Source organism: Parus major, chromosome 3 (assembly GCF_001522545.3).
Source record: "Parus major isolate Abel chromosome 3, Parus_major1.1, whole genome shotgun sequence".
NCBI lineage: Eukaryota > Metazoa > Chordata > Aves > Passeriformes > Paridae > Parus > Parus major.
The window spans coordinates 9,645,042-9,670,437 of NC_031770.1; the positions used below are offsets into that span (position 1 = coordinate 9,645,042).

General features: G+C 40.3%; 1 protein-coding gene across 3 annotated transcripts in view; it reads left to right on the plus strand.

Annotated features, from left to right (window-relative positions):
• PELI1 (pellino E3 ubiquitin protein ligase 1) overlaps positions 1–25,396 on the plus strand; it is a 43,022-nt gene that overhangs the window by 1,504 nt on the left and 16,122 nt on the right. The window contains exons 1-2 of one of the 3 annotated variants that reach the window (XM_015622627.3): positions 24,002–24,149; positions 24,710–24,861. The exons of 1 other annotated variant lie outside the window; for it this stretch is intronic. The gene's annotated coding sequence lies outside the window, so the exon portion shown is untranslated. Of the gene's footprint in view, positions 1–23,995; positions 24,150–24,709; positions 24,862–25,396 lie in introns of those variants that run through there. One more of the 3 variants, XM_015622626.3, reaches the window with a different exon arrangement.

Consider the following 25,396-nt stretch of genomic DNA (forward strand, 5'->3'; position numbering starts at 1 on the left):
GGACTCTTCTGCCTTGAAAAAACACTACTTGGCAAGAAAAATTACAAAGCTTTTCGGCGATCTAGAAGCTAGCGCTTCTGCATCTGAAGGACGATAGGTTTATCTTTTTTTTTTTTTTTTTTTTAATTCCATTTTGAACGCAAATGGGGGGCGGGGGGAGACCCGGGGGAAAAAAAGGCCGTTTCCGGTTTCTGTTCAGCAGCGTTTCGCATTTTTTTTTTCCCCACAAAGAAGCAGGCTGATGACCTGTTGATGATACATCTTCAGTTGCTTTTTGTTCCAGAAGGCGCCGGTAGGTTAGTGGAGATGAACAGGCTGCCCAGATCTTCGTTTGCATGTGTTGTTGTGTGGTCTGTGTGGCTTTGTAATGTTTTAGGCCGACAATCTTGGAGTGAGTAATGTAGAGCCAAAGTTCAGACGTCTGCCCGGGACACTTCCCCCTTTCCTCTCCACCACTGTCCCCCCAGAAAAGGCATGGTTTGCTTTTTTGGTATTGCTGAGCATTGGTAGTGGGAAAATTAGACACTCTTGGTGCTGTGCAAGAGAAGTGTCCTAACTCTTTGAAGTCGTGTGAATGGCCTGGCAGGAAGCTTTAGGAATGCATTTTGGTTGTATGTAGGTTGCTACTGGGTACCTTAAGCTTCAACATATCCTATTTCAAATGAATTAAACATGTAGGAGAACCTACTGTTACACCGAGTAAAGTCGTGTAATGTGTGCCTCATGAATGTTTCCGTTCTTACTAAACACTGGAATGTATTTCTCAACACAGCAGGTCACCATGCTAGTGTTCATCTTAGAAATTAACATTTTGAGTAACTACTAGTATTTCAGTTAAAGAAGAACTTAATTTACTACCTCTGCTACAACCATTTTGTATTTTGGTAGTGATGTTGGTTTCTGTTAGGAAACCAGGCACAGACAACAGGATCCTTTCACTTCAGCATTCACAGCTAGTGACTGTGTTTGTAGGTACAAAATAGAGGATCATGTGCTTGGAGCCAGTGGTATTTAAAACTCCTATTCATTTGTAAGGAGCTAATTACAAGTATTTTTTGATATAAAATGTCTTTTCAGACATTCAGAACCCAGGAATACAGGAAAGCGGAAAACCCAGAGCTGTTTGTAGACGCTAATCCATGCCCTGAGCTAAAAAAGGGAGAATGAGGCTGTTTCATGAGAAATCAGTCACCTTTAAGTGCATACTTGTAGGCAAAATTACACAGTTGATTAGCAATTCCTGCTGGATGCCAGTAATTGGAGATACTTGTTGCTGGCTGGTCACTGTGTGCCTTGCTGGTTAGATTGTAAGTTTTGACTGAACATCAGGATGAAAAAGTCCGGCTCTTTTGCCTCCTAGACATTCATTCCTTAATCTCCAGATTCACAAGCGTGCTGACAAACTGTCAAAGGAAGTGACAGCAAAGACACGGGATAGGAAGGAGGTTGAGTGCTGCTGAATGCTGCTGAGTTTCAGTGGAAAACAAGTGAGCACGTTTCCATCTGATCTTGTTTCTGTTTCTTTTCAATCTACCGGTTAGCTGGATGCACCAGGAAGTGTCACGCTCCTACTGTAGTTCCCCAGTCCTACTGAAATTAATATTGCATCTCCAGTCAGGCCCAGTTAGTCTACCTGTGTGAAAAGATTAATGGGGAAGAAGGTAAAATAGCAATTTAATTATGAAAAATCATGTCAGTTGGGTAAAACTCAAGTGGCTCTGTGCCTCTCAGGAGGTGGTGGGCAGCTCATGGGATGCATTTGCCTGTCCCTGTGCTGCTGTTGGCTTTCCAGTGGGTGCTTGGGGGTGGGCTGGGACAATAAGGTAACATCATGGCATATTTTTTGTGGCCTTAATGTTTTGTGATGGATGTGGCAATTAGTAGTTAAAAGTGATTGTGTTTCTTGTTTAAAATGTTTGAATGTATGTATTCAAAAGCCTTCCTTTCAAGTTACAAAAGATGGAAGCTCTTTGTCCTGCTAGAAATCCTCCTGAAACTTAAAAAAATGCAAGCTCTACCTTGTTTCTGCCTTATGCTAAAAGCAGTAAAAACTCTTTGACAATAACTTGATTTGCAGAAAAATGACAGTCGTGACAGACTGTGAGTATGTTCTTTTACAAGTATCCTGTATTTATATTGGTTTATAAAGAAACTTTTTCTTCAGGTAGGCAGAGGTTCTTGGGTGCTTTGCATGAGTGAGTGCACAGCATTTGGGCTACCTAGGTGAGCCCTATGCCATGACCTTCTTTTGCTGACCCATGTGACATGATTTGGAGCACCAAATGTTCCCAGCTGCTCAAAGTGACCTTTCTGGAATAACCCTGTAGTGATGAGTGATTGTGAAATAGTCGACTGGAAACTACAGGCTTTTGCAGGAAAGCTGTTGTCCTCTGCTGGCACCCTGGAGGTGCTCATCAATACCAGTCCTGCTCCAGCAGTGTCTCCTGGCTGGCATGTGAGGTGGCATTTGGGGATGTGGGCTCAAGTGTGAAGGAGTCAGCAGCTTGTTTGGTTGAGGCTGAATGCAGTGCCTGGGTGGGAGTGTTTGGTTAAGGATTGATGGTATCCTCTGGGGCCTGCCATGCAGGAGCACGGCTCAGTTCATGAACAGGTAATAAAAGTTAATCTGCTGACCTTGGTTTTAATCCATGCTGCTGGATTTAATCACAGGGACTTGAATGCCACCCATGGTACTTATGTAAATGGTGAGTTTTGGGCTTGAATCCTGCTTGAGAGCAGAGAGGCCTAAACCTTGCAGTGAATTTCTGGCTGTGGTTTGGGAGTATCCTATAATTTTACTCTTCTAAGTAAAGCTATATTGCAGTTTTTAGATTAGGAATGTTCAAAACCTCTTACTCTGTTCCAGTAATTATATTCCTGTCAGGAAGAGGATTTGTTCAATTCACACTCACTTTCCTTGTTCACCTGTGGATGTTGTAGAAGACTTGGGACATGTGTCAATGTTGGCTCAAAATGCTCTTGGTCTGCCTTGATGTTGGCTAGACAGCTATGCCAACCAGATGTTTTTCTTTGCCAGCCTTGTCTGTAGAAGTTAATTGCACAAATGTGTTTTTAGAAAGGAGAAAAGAATTCCTTGTGAGAAGTATTTTTTAATAGTACAGAGATATTTGGGGCAGGGAGGTGCTGCTACATCGGGGTGTGTAAATCTGCATGAATGCAAGGAGGGTATTGAAAGGCTATAGCTAAAAAGGCCCCAACCAGAAATGATCTCTGGAATACTTTTTTTATTATTATTAAGGGTAGTTGATAATATGAATAGCTACTAGATAATGATACTTTGTGGATTGATTGAGGTTTTGACTGAATGGGATATATAAATGTGTAGGTTCTTGCAGGTTATGGATTTGGAGTAAGTTAGTGAAGTAGGATTCTTTGGGGGATAGTTTGTTGGAGCTAGGACGTGAAGATACAAAACAGCAAACAAAACCAAACCCAAAGCAACCAAAACCCAGAAAAATAATAGAACACAAATCCCTGCCTAGCCAGAATTTTCTTTTAAGTAGACCACTATAGATTTTTCTTTTCTTCCATTGCCAATTGATTCATCTGTCTGGATGTACTTACCTGCTTGTATTTCAAGTTTGTAATGTTTCTGTAACTATATAACTCTTTGGGTTTTACTACAAATGCTTAAAAATACTCTTTTTCTGAGTATCTGGGGTACCTATTTTCCTTACTTTATGGACAAGGTAGGGAAAAGAGATTGTATTTGAGGGCACTGATTTTGTTTTTGTTGAGAAGGCTGTCAAGATTTGACATTGGTGGAGCTCAGGGCCTGCAAGAATTTCTGAAGGCATAGTGAGAAGAAATTTGGTGGTGTGATTTGTACATCTCACACTGTCCTGTTTGTCTCTTCAGTGTTTCTGCTTAATTATCTGAACCATGTAGTGAGCAACTGGAAAGTTGCAGCTGTTGGGTTATTTTGTCCCTGCCAGTTTATCCCCATGGAGGGTAACCCCTCAATCTGGGCCAAAACCACTAATGGCTTCATTGTTCTTGGGGTCAGGGCAGTCATACCGGCATCTCTGGGTTAGATCTAACTTGAAATGTTTCACCCAGCTGGTCATCTTTGCCCAGAAATTGATCAGTGAACAGTTGAATTGTCTGGAACAGCTTGCAACAGCTCTGCGTAGAGCTATGGAATGGGAGCTTTAGGAATGGGAGCCTGTGTGCCTGTGCAGCCTGCACATAGGGCCCCCTTAAACATCACATCCTATGGGATGCTGTAAGACAAGGTTTAACTAGTCACAAAGTTAGGCTTAGGGGGGTTCCATATGTTTGTAGTTCCTTTCCTTGTGTCAAGTTCATGCCTTTTTGGCAGTTGCAGGTCTGCCCCAAAGTGCCTACTTTCTCTCTTCCCAGGTCCTTCTGCTTTTAATAGTCCAGCAGTATTAAGCAATAAGAACTTGATTTTTAAAATCATACAGTCTTGAGTACTGCATCTGTATTTTCTTTGTCCTAAGACAAATTGTTCATGTTAAATGATAAAAGTGGTCCCTGAAGAATTTTCTCTAAGAAATCTCAAGGCTCCTCTTCTCTTTAAGTGTTAATATGTATACTGAGATTTTTGTCTCATGCTACCTTGCTATCCTTTCCACTTACCTGAAGCAGCTGTAGTTCCATTCAATATTTTTACAAGAGTAATTATTGTCTTAATCATGACTTAACACAAGTTTCAACAGGGAAATTAAGCAATGTTTCTTATGTCAGATGATGGAGCTGAATTGTTTAATTGGTATGATGTTAGGGGTAAAAATGCACAACTTATCGTATATGAGGGCTTACTATGAGTAATTTACTTATTTTTAAAGAACTTGTTGCTCATTTTGCTTTTTTGATGCACCTCTTGAGATAAACTGCTGTATTCTAAAAATGTCAGTTCTGTCATTTCCTGCTAATCTTTTTTTCTCTGTTTGTCTTGGTTTACTTTTTTCCTGAGCCACTTCAAATACTCTGAGTGCTCACCATGGAAGAAAATAAATGCAGGTAGACACAAGCTTCTGTATTTTGATTGCTGCTGTACTTTAAAGTTAGCAGAAGATGACTTTGAACTTCTGTGCTGCAGTGCAAGAATAAAGTGGTTTCAACCCTTACTAATATTGGAGGTAGGGTATGTGCTCCCTCTTGTATTTGGATCAGACTCCTTTTTGCTGGGCAACTGCCATGTTTTGAATTTAGGAACATGCTACAAAATCTTCTGATAGAAACTGGTAGTTCCTCCTGTGTAGGAAACCAGGGTAGTTGACGTAATATTTGAGAAGCCAGAGTTACGGTCTGTGCAGTCCATACTGCTATTTTCATCTTCATGATCAAGCTTTCCTGGTAATTTGGTTTCAGTTTTAGGATGCTGCTTTCAGAAGTCCACAAAAAAATGTATCATGCCCACAAGTGGCATGAGCACATTGTCTGTGCAGTTAAATAGTTACAAGGGGAGAAGATAATAGTCCAGCTGTAAAACAAGTCATTGTGGTAACATCTAATTTCAGCACCCGCTAGTTGTGAGGGTATTTATTTATTTATTTAATGTACTTTCAATGAAGAACTGGGAGAGAACCAGGTCAAATGGCCTGAAACTTAGAACAGTTACAAACTGCTTTTGAACAGGGCAAAGGTGTAACAGTTCTTCAGTAGGTAGTGCAGAGAACCAGAAGGCCCAAGAGCAGACACTTGATGTTTCTTTTGTTCTTTTTCTCATGTGATGATGTTGAGGCACATTTGTGATGGTAGTGCTGACGCTGGAGATAGACTTCTTCCTGCTCCAATCTACTGTCCTTGTGCCTCTTAAAGTTAAAAGATTGTGTTTTAATATACATACATCCATATATATAGATATATATATATACATATCATATATATTTATAACTGCACTTTGTACCCTGGGATTAGCAGACCAAGCCTTAGACAAATTACATTGTAATGCATATTAGTTTGAAGACAGGTGATCACCCCTTTGTGCTTAGATGACTTTCATGGCCAAGTCATCATCTCTTGATTCCTGCGGTAGGTGGATCCATCATACTGGTTCTTTGTTCTTTTTTTTTTTTTTTTTTTAATAATAAGGTAATTGCTATGCTACTGGTAGCCCACATCAATTGTTTTAGTATTTATTAGGTGCTGCATTTGGTGGATGTGAAATATCATTCCAGTTCAGCTTTTCCTTTTGGTGCAGCATGAGCTGTTGCCTGTTGGATGAGGTTTCTGTGAGCTGTTCAAGGTTGTTCCTGAGGGCTGGGAATGTACCATGGTGAGGGTAACAGGGTTTTTTCTCTTGTCTTTTTTAAAAGTGATGTATTACTGTATTAAGGCTGTCAGCCACCTGCTGAAGTTGAGGAATTCAGCTTGATCATGCAGGCAAATAAATGCACAAATAGCTTTTATTTTTATCCATTTTTTTTCTTCCACATGTGCATATTTATATGGTCTGTACTGTGGCCTGTATTTTAAGCTTTTTCAGGGGGTTTGTGAGCAGCAGATGTGAGCAAAGAGTAGGTTCTTGTACCTCTCACTGCTGGCTGAGAAAGGTCAGGGTGCTCTAGTAGAAAGTGTGGGCTTATAAGCCATTTGTGACTTAGATACAGCAACTACTTTTGAATTCCTGTGCTGATATATATAGGGTATTTAATTTTTTCCTCACTGAAATAAGCATTCATATATCACTCTTCTCACATGTACACAGACAGCAAGAGGAACCTCTGCCTCAAGAGGGGAAGTGTTAAAAGAATTTTTGCTGCCTTTCCCTTACCCCCCAGTTTTGGGGAGGGGCTTGTTCAAGTTGCCAGTGTATAAACAGGAGCAGAGAGAGGAGCCTGATCCGAAAGGTGAGGGATAAGTTAATGCTTACTTTAAAACCAAGAGACCAGTCATAGGGAGAAGTGAACATTACCATGTTAATAGTCAAGTGACCAATCGGGCTGTCTTTCAGTCTCAAGTCCACAGTAGCAAGTATTGTAGACATTCTGCTATTATTTTACAGCTGTTAATGAGGAGGAGTAACAGTCAGATTTATCAGGCTGCATTATATATTTCAGAATACCAACCACCAAGAAATAATAGCTTTAAAGATTCAGGTAGTGCTTGGCTGACATGTAGCTGAGATGGCATGAGAAGTTTCTTGCCTCACTTTGGGCTGATGTCAAGTGTAGCATTGCCTGTTTTCTCTTGCTGCTCCAGTTTCCCAAGGCAGGGCTGCGGCTGAGATGTAACAAAGCTGGAATTGTGCTCCGCTCTCCTGTTCAACTAGGAAAGTGTGCAGGATATAGGAGATGGCAGGGAGAGGAACCTGTGTGCTGAGATGGTGCATGATGTCTCCAAAGCCCCAGAGGGATGTCAGCCTTGTCTCTTGTTTTTTGTCCTTATTTCAAGAAAGGTAAGGAACTCACAGGTGTGTTGATGCTTAATTTGTTAATGTTTGGAGGCTGCTACAGAAATGCAAATAAGTATTCTGTTACTAATCAAACCTTGCTCTGCTTTGAGGCATGTAAACTAATGAAGTAGCAACAAATGTGAAGGTAGGTGAAAAAAATGATAGTGCGGCATGAGTTCCCTGAGTTCAGGCTTCCCATTTTTCTTCTGCTTTCACTGTGTGAGATGTTTAGAAGTGTCAGCATGGCTGAGGTCCACATAGAGAGCTTACGTGAGGCACAAACCTGATGCTGAGCAGGAAAGCACAGTGTTTTGGAACGTGGTGAGGTCTAACATCTGTTTTTAACCTTTTGTCACAAGTGGAAGGGATTATAGGATGACAAATAGTGATTCTTTGCTAATGGGCATGGGTTCCATTCAACATTGTACAATGCATGCCCATTAGATTTAATACAAATGTTCCCCCAGAAAGATCACCTTGATATAATTTTTTTTTAGATGCATAAAGTAGAAATGAACTGAGGTGCTCTGTTTGTTCTTTAAAGACTAAGTACTATATTTCTAGCTCTTGGCAGACATTGTCCACAAGTACTTCATGTTCCATTGGGCTTTTGCCAAATTTAATGTACCATGTGTACTGAAAGCATCAAAACCAGACTTATTTTAATTTTAGATTTTACAGTTACTGTTATTGATTTTTCTTAGAGCTGTTCCATCCAATCAGCTATCATCTTCATTTTTTTCCCTGCAGGAATTTGGGGAAGAACCATGGCAGTGTTATTTGTGTGGCTAGGGGGTGTTCATGTCAGTGAGCGCTGTAGATCAGATGTCTCTGCAGTGGCCAAACTCTCCATTTGTAGAAGCTAAATCAGCACACTGCATTATTTGTGAACTCCTTTCTTCAATACTGACTGAGATGTTGTGGCTGAGGACTGTTAAAAGCAGAGTCTGACAACTGTCTTTCAAGAAACTTGATTTCTTTAAAATCCTGAGACGAGAAACTGAATGTACCAAAAATTGTGAACTTTGATTTTTCAGCACTTCCATGCTGTATGAATAGAAAGAAGCCTGACAGAAAGACCTTGGACTCCAAAGAGACATTAAACGGAAGAGATAGGGGAGAGAAGCAGAGCACAAGTAGGAATTATGGTAGGTAGACAAAGAGAGGAAGGAAATAACTGAGGGAAAGAATAGGGTATAGTGCAAAACTGCCAACCAATATGGGCTGGAGTGTTTGTAATGCTACAGTCAGTCCTCAGGTCTGCTGATCCCTGCCTGACAGCTGTGTCTGCTGGCCTCAGATTTTGGCTGTTCATCTTGTATTTTCAACTCTCAAAGCCAAGTAGCTGTGCATAAGCATGGCTTCTGGCCAGATGGCTCATAGCACTCAGAGTGGAACAGGATTCCCCTCCATTGTGTTGATGTGGAGCAGCATGGCATTCGGTGAAGCCTGGGTTTTCCCTTTCACTCCTTCTGCTGAGGCTGCTTTTGTTAAATGGCAGTCTGTTCTGGTTTCTGCTTTGCAACTTTAACAACTCTAGCAGAGGGTAAAGTTGCTCATTGTTTCAGAGATCTACATATAAGTGGGGGAGTCTCTCTTGAGTTGAATAAAATCCCAGGGAGTTCTACATTCCCTATTAATAATGATCATTGTAGTTAAAGTATGTGGGAATTCCAAATTAGACTGTATTGGAAGCTTAACCATGGCAGTTGGTGGTTTTTCTTTGGCTCACTCTTATGCTGAGGTACTAAGTATGGTTTTAAGTCAGGTGTCTATTTTACCCTTTACTCCACCTCAGAGATGTTGATTAGTCTTTGGGAATGTTACTTAAACTTTGACAATCTTCAGATATTATCTCACTATCTTCAGAGACTGTATTTTGTGACCTACACCTGTCTTCTCATTCCACTCCATGTACTGGAGTCTCTTATAGAGCTTGTTCAGTTTCTGCAGGTTATCTTTGTCCAGGCAGTGTCAGAAGATGCTTTTCCAGCATGCAACCAAGTGACCAGTTCAGAAGAGCTGGTGGAAGAGTTCTCTAATTGGACCATAACCTGTATTAATGTTGGTGTATCCCAGGTATTATTGTAGCGACTGATGGAGGTACCTCACATTAATGGGAGCAGACAAAATACTGCCTTGTGAAGAAATGTACAGGAAGTGACTAAGCCTTGGTGAAGACAGATCTATAGGTTTTTCCAAGTGTGTTTTTTTAAACTGAGACAGAATTTTAATTTTTTCATTCATGGCTGTTACTGTACTTGTTTTCAAGCTTAATTTTACAGCATCTTTCATATAAGCTTAGTTTTAGCTCCATATGCTTGCTAATAAGATTATTGCTGTACTAAGCAGTCTTTTACTGATGAATACAGCTTCTGTTACCTAAAAGAACAAAATAAGTTGAATAGAAGAGTGAGAAAACAAAATTAGCTGTAGTTAAAAATGGGAGTAAATTTCCTTTTTTTTTCAAGATTTAACATAGCTTTTAAGTACTGCTGAGAAATAAATTCTTATTTCCTGTTATCTCACTACTCATTGATTAATGGGTTTAAAAATACGTAATTTTACTGTTTTTCTGGAAATGAACACAGTCGTATGGAAGGTAGTCCCAGCTCTTTGTTCCTGTTGTCTGTTCAGGTGCACTCAGCACTGAGTAAATCCAGTTTAGAAGCAGTTTGGAGCATGGGTCTGTGGTAATCATGGTTGTGCAGACCTTTGTGTCATGTAGCTGCTGGGCCACAGGCAGGCCTGCTGCTTTTTCAGGCAGCAGTGCTTTATGCCACCTTAAAATTGTTTAACTGCAGAATGTATTTCTGCTACACCTTAACTATTAAGTTCAGGCATTCCTGCAGTCATGCAAATAGGTGATAAATAATAGCTCTGTGATGCAGGGCTTCTGTCTTTGAATGCAAAGGTCATGCCTCTGTGCTAGTGGCCAGGTTTGTCAATGAAGAGAAGAATTTGGAAGGGAACTCTGGAGTTCATCTGGTCCAACTCCCCTTACTCCAAGTAGTTTGAAGTTAGAGCCAGCCCTTTCATCTCTTTATTTTGCACGGTTTTGAATAACACACAGCCAGGGTGTCTGCTGACAGTGCTTGTCTAATGCTTACCTGCAATTGGCAGTCTTCTGTAAATGTGAAACTATGACTTATCCAGTATAATTCCAGAACATTCTCTTGAATTTCAATAAACCCTGAGCACACCAAGTGGCAACTGAATTCCCTCAATAATGTTGAAGAACTGAGCATTTGAATTGCTTTGCACTAGGAGTACTGACTGGAGAGAAGGGTATATGCTGTGTTCAAAGACACATTTATTCCAGGAGACACTGAGCCAACCTCTGCGAAACCATTCTTTACAGTGGCTGTGAGTGACAGGTAGATCTCCTACCTGTGCCTCTGCCAGCTGACAGTTCTCAATTGCTGATGTGGATGGGGCTTAACCATATGGTCTCACTCTGGCTTTCTCTCACAGTGTTGAAAATCGGTGTCCTGTCTGCACTAGCAGCTAACTGATCTCAGCTCATTGTTGACAGCCACCATCATCAACAGGTCCCTTTCTCTCTGCGCGTGAGACTTTTGATTATGTATCATAAATCCAAGTGGAAGCGCGGTTACAATCTCGAGGGGCTTGAACACGGTGAGTTTGCATCTGCACAGTTGTTCTACAAGAACAAACTTTCTTACTTGCACATGAACTTCTTGCCAAAATTTTCATCTAGAGAATTTGGTAGCTACTTCCAGAGTTCCTTTCAAATAGAGCTTTTATTTACTTCTGGAAGATTTTGATTGAGATAAGCAGCTAAAAGTACGAGTGTAGAACAATACAAACTACTTCTATTGTCTTGCTGTAACTATCTGTAAAGATACTTGTTCTCTAACCACTATATTTTTTTAAGATAAGTGAAAGAGAATGCTTTAAGTAGTTCATTGGATAGTATCTCTCTACAGCAACCACAGCTTTTATAAAATGTGGGTTATTATATTTGTGACATGCCTTCTAAACTGTGCCAAAGTTACTTTCTTATGCCCTAATGTTGGATTTCTACCCAAGGTTGTTTCCAGAGGTTCTGATACAACATTTACTGCCTGATGAGAGCGATGCCTTCTCTATCTCATCTCCCTGGACTGTGCACACATAGCTCCCCCTCCCCAGATCTGAGCTATGCAGTCCTTGGCCTGTCTTTACTCCAGACCTGCTGACCAGAGTTTTTCCATGCGCTTTCTCACTAACTCAAGGGAAACAAATTAATTGTGGGAGTTTCCTAAGAGGTTCAGGGAGCTGTGCCTTAAGTTTTGTTATTAGACTGACTGTATATCCTTCTGATGTGGTAGACTTAGAATTCTTGCATTGCTTTCTGTAGCTTCGTTTGTGAATGTATCTGTGGCTTGGTCTTTTTCCTTAGCCTTCTGGTTTGAGGACAACAGCTGCTGCCTCCTCTCAGTATTGCTTGAACCAAAGTAGTGATGTGGTGTTGTGAGAACATCAACTTTATCTTCCTTAGACCAGTTTTATTTTACATCTTAGGGAATTGGAGAAAATAGGTATGAGATGCTAATCCTAATAATGTTTTCCATGATCAAAGCTATCAGTTCTTCAATGGCTGCTATTTCTGTTTCAACTGCCAAAGTCTTGAAACTAGTTATGAGCAATCAGTATTGGTGGTTAACAGCTTGAAACATTTTAGGTCTGGGAAACACCAGTTCATTATTCAGCATGAGTTTGCTGACTTGAATTCATGCTGCATATTTATTTTAGTTTCTGATCAGCCCTGTATTTCACTGTGCCTCTTGATTTGCTGTCAAGTTTTTCTATTGTGAGTGAATTCTTAGTCCAAAATTCCTTAATTCAGCAAGTGTGTTTCAAGGGGAAGCTCTAGAGGTAGTGCAGTATGGTCTAGACCTTTGAAAGTGATCTAGATGTTACAGCTTTGTTTTATAAACTTGAGAGTCTTGTTGGAAAATGCATTAGGAAGAGGTTTCTATCTAATGAAACATGGTGGTCAGAGAAGACTTGCTGTGTTCAAGTACTTGTACATAGGCCAAAAACTCTTGGAAAAACTCTAGGAAGAGCTGTGAAGCTGTCTTGAAGCTGGTGGCTTGAAAAGCTGGAGTGTATCTGGCATTTGAGTGCTTCATCTCTTCAGAGAAAGAGTATGCAACTTAAATATTCCACCTGACAGTGAACATTGTCTCTGACAGTAGTGTAATTATTTTGAAGGTCTGGGGCTTATCCAGGATCAGAGTGGTGAATTAAATTACATGTCCAGCCAAGATTTGTTCTAGTACAGTCTTGCACAGGTAGGCTGATAGTGATCTTGCTTATATTGCTGAATTCAGTTGCCTTCAGTGCAGCTGAATCCTTACTTACACCTGCATAATTGGGTTCAAGCATCAGGTTTGGTGAAATGACCTGGTAGATGACGAAAAACAGAATATGGGCTTCAATTTCTTAATTTCTTCCCCTGACTTAGCATGCTTTTTTTTTTTTTTAATGGTATGCTTAAAAACAAAGTCCTGCTTTTTTGTACAGTTGATCATCTGCTAACAAGATGAGCTACAAATCTCAGTATTATTTTTGTGAAATATTGGGAAGGTTTAAAAAAGTAATGAAAAGAGAGAGGGAGAACTAAGTCTGCTGCTTTGTTACTGTGCCAGGAAATAATCCTTCCTTGCTGACCAGTACCTTAGCTGTTCCAGCCATGGCATGATGTAGTTTTATTTTTTTAACAATGGCTTTATTTAGATTATCCTTTTAACTAATGGTTTTGGCATGCTTTAAAAAGACACTTAAGGAAGAGTATCTTGTTGCAGAATTCCAATCTGGGCTAAACTTACAGGCTGCAAGTATTTTAACTTTTTAAAATTTAATTAGAGAATCTTCATTTGTGCCACTAAAAACCATCTTTGGAGCATGATGAGTTTGTAGGCAGTTACCTGAAAGGCTAAAGTTCTGTCAAAGGATTCAGTCTTCTGTACACTGGGGCTGGTTTAGGTAACTCTGCATTTGTGGTCGAAAAGAGATTTCATATTGCTTTCAATTAACAAGAAAGGTTTTCTTACGATCTTTGATTTCAGTTGGCTGCCACTTCACTGGGAGTTTCAACTGTAATATTTCAATGCCCCTTTGTGTTAGGCCTTCTGCTATCTTTGCTTAACTTTTGTATTCGGGACCTTATTTTTTTGCCAGTAAAGATAAATCTTGCTGCTTCAGTGTATACAATCATAGAGGTATTGTTTTGGGGGTGAGACTTGCTGCCTTTTTCTTATACAATTTTTATGGTTTAGATAGACTTCTTTATTAAAAGTTAAGGAATAAGCTCCATGCTATGTCTTTGGAAAACAAAGACATTTGTATAAATGTATTAATAAAATAATTAGTAAGTAACCTGTAATTTTTCGATTTTACAGATGAGGGAGGATGACTAGAAGAAACAGGACTAGCTATGAAAAGAAATCCAGTAATTCCTAAACTTGCACCCCTTCATGTTAGTCTCAGTCCTGTTTTTAAAAAGAAGGACCTAGAACAAGTAAAACATATGGTTAGTCCTGCAGCTGGACTTTGGCAAATCCCAGTACAGCAAATGTGAGGATGCTTAGTTGCAAGTTTTAATGCCAGAAGCAGTAAAATACAGGTCTCTGTCACAAAACTGGGAATGTGCAGTTGTTCCCAAAAGTGGTGCTTTGCTCCAGAAGCGCTGAGCTCTAGCTCACAGTTCTTGTTGGGCAAGTTTTGGGGCTGAAACTTTGTGTCAACAGTTGCATGTCTGCATTTTGCCTATAGTATTTACATCAGTCTTCAGAGTAAATGAAAAAGTGTATCATGTTCCTGATATGAGAGAGCTACTTTGTTAGATTTTAGGTAAAACTAAAGTTAAATAACTTTATATCTAAAGTTACAGGTTCTTTCCCACCAGAATATTAAACTGTACTTTCAAAATGAAGACCTTAGGCCTCAAATTAGTTTTAAAATGAAGACTGTTATAGAAAACTGGGGTTTTTTTGTGCTTACCTGTTGTTGTTGTTTATTTAAATTTTTCTGCAATTTAAATGAGGTGCCTCCTTTCTAACAACGAAAAATGCCTCATCTTGGAAGTGGCTACTAAAAGAAAAATGCTTCACCTCAGAAACTAATAAAATTATTGGAGCTGATATACTCCTCATGTTGGTTTTGTGGCATTTGTATAGTGTTGATAACATTTCAGAGTGGCTGACCTTGCATTTTTTTGTTAGCAGTCATATTTGCACGCAAGGAATACCTATTACAAATTAATACCTATTACAAATTTGAGGAGAGCAAGCTTCTGACAGTGCTTTATTTATTTGTATGGTTCAACGTTTATTTTGAGGATGTGTAATCCACACACTTCCATCAGTGAAGTGCTAAAAGTACACAATGACTTCAGTGTTTTAAAAAGTTTAGGTACAACAGTGGCTGCTGAGCCAAAGGAAGTGTTTTCTTTATGTTTAGAGGGTATCTGTCCTACAGCTGGGGTTGATGTGGTTGGAGTGAGACTGAGCATGCTTGAAAATTTGTTCTGCCATTAAGCTGCATTGAGGCAACACACAGTGAGTGTTAAAGGCAGCTCTGATCAGCCTGACAAACTTGCAGTTTTCATCAAAACTCCCTGTCACTTCATAAAGTCATGCTGGGTGTCAAGTGTCAAATTGGCTCCAATGACTTTACCGTATTTGAAGTTCTTGAGGTTTTTTTTAGTATGTCTTTGAATAGTTAATTACATAGATGGTGTTCCTTAAATGTTTGAGGGGTTTTTTGATTGTTTTGTTTTACTGTGAATTTGCATTGGTCCAGAAGCTCGAATGTATCAGATGTCTCTGCCGAATCTGGGTAGTGACTTCTTGAGTTAAGGTTGCCTACGATAGTTCATTACCTCAGAGCCTTCTGCTCTACAGAGGGATGGCAGGAGGCATCTCTAAGCATAAGAGTAACTGATGACAATGAGTAAATTGAATGTGAGCAGGGTTTCTACAAACCTCTGTCAATAGGTGTGAACGAGGCACCGCAGAGCTGTGAGTAGCCATTAGCAATTTGAAACAATGTTCACAAACAATATCACTCCAGAGAGGTCCAATCTACCCAGAAAAAGCTTGGGAAGATCATTTCTGAAGAGCCAGATTTCTTGGGAGGAATGGGTCTGGGCTGAATGGCTGACTGAAAAGGGGCAAGTGAAATGGCTCCTCCAGATGAGATTGTTGCTATTAACTTTGCTGTACAAGAAAAACAGGGCCTAAGGTTTCTGTGGAAGATACCCAAACATAGCCTGTGAGCGTTTCTGGAGGACACACCATGGGTTAAAGTGGAGGCTTCTCTTAATCTGTTTCCCAAGGTTCAGAAAGGAAGAAATCTGTGCTATATTAACCAGTCAATGTGGTTAATAAATAAGTGATGCTGTAAATCATGTGAAATTTATTTCCAAACTCAATGAAGTACTACTGTGTTCTGAATCATCTGGTACTGTTCAAAAACCACTTGGCTGTGGTGCTGTCAAAACTGCTGGGTTTTGTGGCTGTGTGCTCTTTTTGGTGTATTTGCCCAACAGTGTTTCCTATTTCCTGAACGGAAAAATTCTTCTTTGAGAGACAACAAGTAATTCTTTGCACAAAGCCTGCCTCTCAAGGCGTACAGGTACAAAGTGCAAAGCAGAGGTCATTCCTAGAAGTGAGTTGGCAAGTGTGAAGATACTTCTGCATGGCAGAAAAATGCCAGAATAAGAAAGAAATGTGGATTTTGTTTCATGCTTGTGTTCATTCAAATCTAACTCCATCTTTAACTCTTCAACCTTTTTTTTTTTGCTTTGGTGGCTTCTCCAGGTAGCTTTGAAATATGAGCTGGTAAGTACAGAGAGCCAGAGTCCTGGCCAAGACAGAGCTTTAAACATGGGCTTTTGTTTAGTGTTTTAGGGGTTTTTTGGATTTTCTTTCAGAAGAAATTGTTGAGCTGTTTTGCTTGAACATTTTATGTCAAGTAAATAAACTAGCATTAGTTGGAGAGAAATAGCTGAACTTGTGCTCTCAAACCTCAATTTTAAGATGGTTTCTAGGCCAAATTTTGAAATTTTTTTAAATTCCACTTGAAGGTGTTATTATATTAGAGTTTGTAATGTGACGTAGCATCATTGAAAATGCTGGAGTGGTCCATGAAAATACAGCTGAACTTTTTAACACTGCCTCACAATGGGTGCATCACTTTGGCAGTTGCTGGAAAAATGTTCTGCCACAGTGCCTGTCACTATTGCTGTACTCAACCAATCTAAAATTACTTTTGTCTTCATCTGCTAAATTTTGTCTGACATATGCTGAATAGACAAGAAGCAATACAGATTTCAAATGCTTGGCTCTTTTGAAAACAAACAAGCCACTCTCCTAGTGCTAAAATGTCTTTCCTTATCTTTTATGACCCACACTCTTGGAAATATTTCTTCTTTTGGTTGTAACTGAAGCCTGTACTAACTTAAAGTTGACATATTGAGCTAGATAGCTTCCCTTATTTGAAGGTAACATTTTTCTTTGGACATAGAAAATTGAAAATTTGAATCTAGTGATGACCTTGAAAACCTGCAACTGTAAGTCAAATGTGAAACATAATTATTTCCTTAGCTCTTAATTAAAACCTGACCATGTGGTCCCTTGGGTCCCCATAGAAATAGTATAGCTCCATCTCCATGGGTGAAATATTTTGTCCTGGGCTTTTTTTGCTGGGAAATTGGAATTTTTGCTTGCATTGCATGTGACAAGACCCAAGAGTATCTACCAGTTCTCCCTTGTACCTCTAAAGAAGCAACCATTTCTGTCTCAGCCAAAGAATAGAATTTAGGGATGGCATCTCTAGCACTGAACTGCTACTATTTGGGAATGACTTTTTTTGTTAGGTGTTAGTGCCTGCATAGAGGTAAAGTGCAACTGTGTGCCTGTTTATTTTTATAAGCAGTAAACCTCTTACCCAAATTGGATTAGAAGTGTAGGAAGTAAAGTATTGTGCTTGTATATGCCAGATCATACATTGCCTATGAGATTAGAAAGGAAAGAAAAAGATTTGATCAACTGGCATGGAATTTTTTCTGAGTAGTAACAAAATGTGAGCAGGCAGGTGATCCAACACGATAATGTAATGGAGCTGTCTTGTTTGAATTGCTGGCTGTAGGAGGTGATGCACATGGGAACTAAAGTGTGCAAAAAGTTAGTTTTGTGTTTATGTATAAATGCCAGTTGTATTAGCATAAAAGTTGGTTTACCTTAGTTTTTAAGGGGCAGCTTTTAGTGTATCTGGATATATTTCAGTATACCTCTTTTAGAAGAGGCAAATCTATTGCATGTGACAAGTAATCAGTTCTTGTTCTCTTGGGTTACTGCCTAAAGTAACATCTGTTCTGTACCTGAGCTCATAAAACCGTATTTAAAGTATTCCTAAATGGTCAGAAGTACAGGAGACAGAGGTGCTGAATCCTGTGTGTCTGTACAGAGCTCTGACATCTCCTAGCAGGCCACTGTGCAAACCTGCCCCTTGGCTTGCCAGAGAGGAGGCAGCCCTCTGACAGCTCTCCAGAGAAATACAGGTCATAGGCTTTTATGTGTAAATGCTGGAGGTGATAGGTCTAGAAAGGAGCAAGTTTTCTACCTGGTGTAAAGTCTGTCTAAAGCTTGAAATGAGGAAGAATATGGTAAAATTGTCATGTTTAATAGCAGTGATTTGCAAAATATTCAGGTATGAACTATGGACTTGGGACACTGACGTGCTGAAGTGAGTGGAGCTGTTTTCAGGTTATGCAGCACATTTTTTTACTGGAATCACAGAGGGACTACAGTCAAAATGGTGAGTGTCAAGAGTCTAGGAAGTGTGGTTAGGAATTTAGGAGAAAACAGAGGGCTGTTGGATAGACTTTACTTTTTGCTTCATGATCTCTTTGTGGGAGAATATATTTGCCTTCTTGTAAGAGATCTGTTTGTGTGATGTGGGAGTTGATTAGAAATGGTACTGAATAGTTTTTAAACTTTTTCCCTTTTAGCATATTTTTTCCCTAGAATGTGAGTGTGGGGAGACAGCCAATTATAGCTAAATTTCTATAACTGAATTATTTTCCTATCTTTTTTTTTTTTCCTAATCTGAATGAATAATCTAACATAAAATGTTTTTCATCAGTGAGATAAAGATATTTTTCAGAACTGAAAGTGTTATTACTTCTAGCATCTATCTTAGGATTCTCTGTACAGGTCCATGGTCAAATGATCTGGCTTTGTAGGAATGAAAAATTTCAGGTAATGCAGGTTCAGCTAGTTCTGCTATAACCTTAAAGGTTTTGCAAGTACAAAAATTGTGTTGGAAATGAATTCAAATTTGGGCTCCTTTTTATTTAGGGGAAACCATAATACCTAAAGCTCAGTGAATCTGGGTTCTGATGCTGAAAGACTGCTGAACAATATCTAAAAAATTCTTTAAGGAAGTGCTTGTGCATAGCCAAGATTAATTGAACCAGAAATTATCCTGGAGAATTTAAAAAGGACTCTTTTACAATAGCTTTTTCCAGATACCTTGGAAATTAAAGTTTACTGTCTTGGAAAGAAGCCTGGTGCAACTACATCTGTATGGTTCTGACTTGGCAGATGACTTGCATCAGTTTGATGTTTTTGGAAACAAGCGTGCTTTCTTCAGAATGAAGCTTTGCCTATCATTCTTTCGGTCTTGAATTTTTAGGAATTCAGCACATCTGATGCTTCAGGTGGTATTTGAAGCCAGGTGAAGAATCATCTGTCCTAGTTTCAGCTGGGATAGAGTTAATTCTTGCAGCAGCTGGTACAGTGCTGTGTTTTGTGTTTAGGATGGTAGTAGTGTTAATGCACTGATGTTTTGCTGAGCAGTGCTTACTCTGAATCAAGGACTTTACAGGGTCCCATGTTCTGCCAGCCAGGAGCTGCACAAGAAGCTGGGAGGGAGCATAGCCAAGACAGGTGGCCCAAATTGCCCAAAGGGATTTCCATGCCAGACAATGTCATGGCCAGTATGATAAATTGGGAGGAATTGGCTGGGAGGAACTGGCTGCTGCTCATGGATGGTCTGAGCATCAGTCAGTGGGGTGATGAGAAATTGTGCATCACTTTCTTGGTTTTCCTGTATTTCTCCTTTTATGTTGTTTCCCTTTTCCTTATTACTCTGTTTTAGTTTGTTTCGATTACTTAATTGTTGTTATTTTAACTTGAGGGTTTTACCTTTTCCCCTGATTCTCCTGCCTTTCTCAGGGGCCAGGGGAGGTGTGAGCAGGCTGCATGGTACATGGTGAGTGGCTGGGGTTGGCAGCATTCTTTTAAGAGCAGCTTAATTCCCAAATGCCTTACTTGGGCAACAGTTGCTGTGTTGAATTGCTCATTGGGCCCCATTTCTCTTGTGAAGGACTTCCCTGGTGGGCTGAGGAACAGGCACACAAAGATGGAAGGGTGGAACAGGACTTGGTAAGAAATGCTCCTTATGTTTGTCTGATGGCAAAGTGTGACTCCTGTGACGGGAAATGCCTCTGTGCAGTGTGATGACTTTGTTGTCACTCTGTAACTAGGCTGCTTGGTGACAAATTACTCCACAGTTGCTTAAGGATCACCATGGCTGAATGAACAACATTTTAGAGTTGGCCAATCTGTTTGAAGGAGCATTTGTTGTGCCTTAACAACTCCAAATTCTATTTAGATCTTTTACTCAGCTGTCCTGCAAATCTAATTAACCTCTCCTACCCCTTCCAGAAGTGGTCAGTGTAGAAGAGTTCATAAAGTACCATCTACCCTACATGTCACAGAAACTTAAGATGCAGAAAAGGGTTCTTATCTGGAAGCAATAGCGCTAACAATGGACCTTTGTTTTCTCAGCCCTTGTAAGAACTTTCTTACTTCTTGCCATAAGCCACCACACAGTAGTGCAGGGGATTAGGTCATTTCCTTCCCTTCTCCTCTTCCTGCAGATTATTTGATTAGCATTTCTATTGTATACTCTAAATAGCATGTTCTTTGCTTCAGGCTGGTCCCCCCCCATAATCTCTTTAAAACACTGTAGTATGACTTTTTACTAGCAGCGTGACATGGGAACTTCTTGCACAGAGATTACATGTGACGTAACACAATAAAAAATTAATAGGGCTGGTAAGTCAGTAATCTTCCCTTCTTTCTTCTTCCCCCATGCACCTGATATTAGGCTTCTGGGAACCCCCTAACAGTGTCAATGCCTTACAATACATGAAATATTTTTCTTATTTGGATATCATTGGCTTTGATCAGAGTTCAGCCCCTGACTTCATGGGAAACGGAGTTCAGGTTGTGTATAGTGTATATTCAATATTCAGTGTACAAATACACCTCCCCTGTGTGATCATTACACATCTTGGTCTTCCACCAGGTGTTTTGCTCCCTTTTCTCAGTCTTCCCTTTCCTTCAGTCTCTGTTTCTATATACCCTGTGTGCAGCAATTTCAAGCTCTTATCTTGTGTGGGGTTTTTATTCCACTCCTTGCCTGCTTTGTTGAATAAAATTATCAACAGGTGTTTAGAATGCCAGTCTTGAAATGTAACAGTAATATACTGATCAGGTTAGCTCCAGCATGAAGAGTTTGCCTTTCAGGATTCTTGCCAGTCTGGGCACTAGAGCCATAGTGTTGCCTGTTGCCCCTATCTGTAATTATGGCCGTCTTTTTAGCTGGAACAGCCAGAAATGCATTCCTCTTCAGAGCTCATGTTGAATGTCATGTGAAATCACGTAATTGTATCAAACTGTACAGCATCTGTTTGTGAGTCAGATAGAAGAACATGACGATACAGCCCTTTATTTCTTTAACAACTTCAAGGAAAGAACCTCCCCTGCAGTTCAGCATCACTTCATGAAATTAGCAGTGATATTTTGGGCTACAGATGGCATTGTTTTAGTCTGGCATGGTATCTGTACTCCAGGAGAATTCAGATAACTCACCTAGCGACAGCATGCTGGAGGCATTTGCCTCCAGTCCTCAAGGTATGGCATAGTTCTTGTGATTCCATGAAAAACATTACACCCTCCTCATCGTAAAAGTGGGGGACAATGTTGACACAAGAACAGCTGAGTAGAGCATGGCTGTGAGTAAACACAGGCAGGGAGACAAGGTTGTTCAAACTTTGGTTGGGTGAGATTTAGAGGCAGCCATGTAGAAGTGTGCCCAGGAGCAAAATAAACCCTCAAAAAGCCTGGATTAAGATGGGGCATGATTAGCTATAAAAAGGACATTATGTGGTGTTGCCTGATAGCTCCAGAGGGTCACTAATATGGAGGCAGGTAAGGATTGTTATCTGCAGGAGTCTGAGTGGGGTGGCAGAAAGCAAATCCACCTGCAGCTGCTTCTTAGGTGGCTGCAGCATAAAGTAATCTACAAGCTTATTAACCTGAACACTGAACAGCTGTGCCTGTAAAATGATAATAAAGGAGTTCTAGAAGCAAATTACTCTTCAAGTTCTGCTTTTCAGGATGTTTTGAAACAGTACAACTCAAGTTTTACAACTTGTGTGAGAAAAGTAATGCAACCTGAAAGTGGTCATAGCAATGTAACTAATCACTGCAGTTAAATACCTGAATACAGAGCACCTTTTGTACTCTTGGTGCCATATCTGTGTGTTAAGTGATACTAATGCAGTCCTGATGTGGTTTCCTTTTTCTTTTTCTTTTAAAACAAAATCACAAAAGCAACCCTTAACCCTGATTAAAACAGCATTCAAGCTGCCAACTATAGGCTGGGACAAAACAGAAAATACTTGAAAGTGATGGCAGAGGTGGGGTGGTGTGACTCCTCTACCCCAGTAAAAATTGCCATTTTAATGATCTGCATGTTACCAGTGGCAAAGCTGGGTTTGTGTGCCAGTAGCATGAGGCTCTTGATTTTTGGCAGGGAGAAAGATTCAACCTAAGTATCAAGATTTGGCTTCATAAGTCTCTGGTGTTTCTGTTGAGACTGATGCAGACGGTCCCTATTGCCTCATTTACATTGGTATAATGGGATTACAGAATAAATACACAAACAGATAAGCAAAATTATTTGGGTTTAAATAGTTGGAGATTTGTGTGTGGTTTTGTTTTTTTTTCTTAGATCCATGCCAGCTTAGTAATCTGATAGTTGTGATGATGACCATACCTTTTCAGAGCAGTGTTCAGTTCTGTGGGTTTTTTTGGTGACCAGAAGAGTGGAAACAAGGGGGCACCTGTCCATCAGTGTTTCTCCAGACACTTTCCAGTGTTCAGCAGCTGTGGCTCAGCCACTTCTGTGGAGCAAAGTGGCATCTGTGGTAGGAGAAAAAGAAGTGTCTTTGAGCCTATGTGTTCTTTTATTATCCAGAATAACCTATGACAAAGTATTTTGCAGCTAAATTTTCTGTGTAGGTGACAAGGTCCTGTAACAGGACAGCTATACTATATTACTTAGGGGAAAGTTTGCTGTGGAGTACAGGTTAAGAAGAAAGAAAATACAGGTACCTTCACTTTGTTCTCAGCAGTGAAGCTGACTTCTGTGGAGCTGCAAATTATGCTGTGTTATGGCATTATGAACAGAAAAGCTGTTTTGACAGTTCTTAGGTTTGAGTGTTACCCAGTGGCTGTACTGTGAGGTGAACTGGGGAAAAGATCCAGGTGAAAAATAATTGAGCAGGTAAACAAAGTTTTTAAAATGTTGGCAGATCAGTCCATAAAATTGTGTGTAAAAGATTGAGGTGGCAAGCCAAGGAGGGAGCAGCAGAAACAGGAGCAGCAGTTACATGTACAACACAGATGGGAAATGTCAGACTGTATCTACATTGCTTGAGCCAGGGTAACCAGGTACCCCTTCTTCACCCACTACAGCTGTGATGTAAAACTTGATGTAAAGGTTAAGCTGCTGTGTCACATCGTGACTGCAGCAGCCTCACAGCATTTGCATGATCAATTCCACGAGGTAACTTGGAAGCTGTGGTAACTTGATCACCACTTTATGGCTCAGACATTTAAATTATCCCACCCACTGGCTTGATGCAGTGATTTTGATGTTGGTGGAATGAGAAATGAGCTCATAACCTGGTCTGGCACATGCAGATTTGCCTTTCTAAACGTTCATCCTACAGGACTGAGCCTCTTGTGGAATCATTGACTCTGACAATTGGTCCTGTACACACCGGTGGAATCTGCAGGTGTGTCATGTGTCCAGTCCTACAGTATTAGTGAAAATGGAGATAGCAATGCCTGAAGAGTTTCTGCTGGTATAATTCTCTGTGTATTAAGAAATTACTCTTTGTGTGGGAGGTGAGGAAAGCTAGCTGGGCTAATAAATTATGGTTTAAAAAAAAAGAAGAAAAGGTATAGCATGCATGGGTACAGTTATGTAAGAGAAGGAAATAAATCAGTGTTTCTTTGAGAACCTCATCTGCAGAGCTGCCAGGCAATTGGGCTGCAGTATTGTTCTCAACACACCCTCTGCTTCCTTTTTTCCTTTTTGGGACCAGGGATGGATGAATTGATGGAGTAGGAGCAGAATGCTCGTTCTGCCTCCAGCCAATGCTGTGTGGTGCCGTGGTGTTTACCCAGCTTACGCAAGGCAGAGCCAGCCCCTCTTGAGGCAGGAGGCGCTTCCCACGGCTCAAGTAAAAGCACACAGAGCAGTCACTCAGTCTGGCAGTTGCTGGGGGTTTAAAGGAGTTGGTGGATTTCAGCTGATTTTTAACAAGATCGAAGGGTTGGGTTTTTTCTTCTCTGCTGTGTAGGAATACTGCAAGGACACAAATATCCTGGTAAGTGCTCTGCATGCCGTCGCTTTTCTCCTTTAGCGTGGTATTGTTTCAGTCTCTCTTCTAAAAGTCTCCTCAGTTGCAGTGGTTTTCAATGATTCGGTGGAAAAGAAATCTGAGAGCGGGCAGTGTGTCTGCAGGCTCCCCTTCCACCAGAGGCAGAAACATTTAAAGTGCTCAGCATAGTAAGTGCTGTTTGATCATAAGTGTCAGTCACTTCTCATTTTTAGGGTGCAGAGCAAGGTGCCTTGACACTGTCATTACCTAACAAAATCATACCAAGGGGAATTTCTCATGGAGCTGTTGAATATTTGTTGTGTAAACTGAGAAAAAGGATTTAAATATGACTGTAACTCCTGGTTTTGTAAGATAGTATAGTATGCTGTGTGAAAAGACTTTAGTGTCATACAAACAGCTACTTGGCAGATACTCTGGTACATGAACTGCCTTATCAGGAAGTCCGAGACTCATAAAAAGCAAAACTGTAACGTTCAGGCATGTAGAACAAGAAGTCATTGTGGTCTTTTCAAGCCCAGTCTCCTCAGCCATATATTCCATTACAGGTGCATCAGGCAGTAGATTTTCCTGGACTTGAAAAGCTCCGTTGCTTTGTGTAAGAACAAGAAGCCTCTGCTTTGGTCTTAACTCCTAGGAAGTTTTACTCTTGTGGCTGACTCTGAGTGAAAGTTGAGACTGCCATTTGGTTTTTTTTAAGGTAATACTGTGTAATTTGTCTGAAGCAGGGGAGAGGATAATGTTAAAGTTTTCTAACTGTAGAGTTCTCTGCAGCAGAACTATACTTCTGTACTAGTATTGTACGAAGGATTTTTCTTTTCTTTTTGTACTTTTGCAAGGCACTCTCTAAAGATACAAATAGGTATGCTGTGACAGAGGAACACCTGATGTTCTCCTAGCATGCCTCTATGTAGTATTATTTTATGGCTTTTTCATACAGGTTACAGGTTACAAATAAGCTTCATTTGATAATCTGAATGAAATGAAAATAAAATCAAAACTGTATTTTTTTTCAGTATAATTCATACTAGCAGACAAAGTGCATGTGTAGCCAGAACTTCATGGGGAAAGCTGCAAATTTATCTTCTGAAGTAGCTTGTGTGAGTAACTCTGACAGGTAGTTCAGCTGATGGAGCAAGGACAAACTGTGGTGTTCAGCCTTCACACCGGAGGGGCTGAGCCCTGCGCGAGGCTCCGCGTGTTGTCACCGCTGTATCCAAAAGGTGACGTGGAGG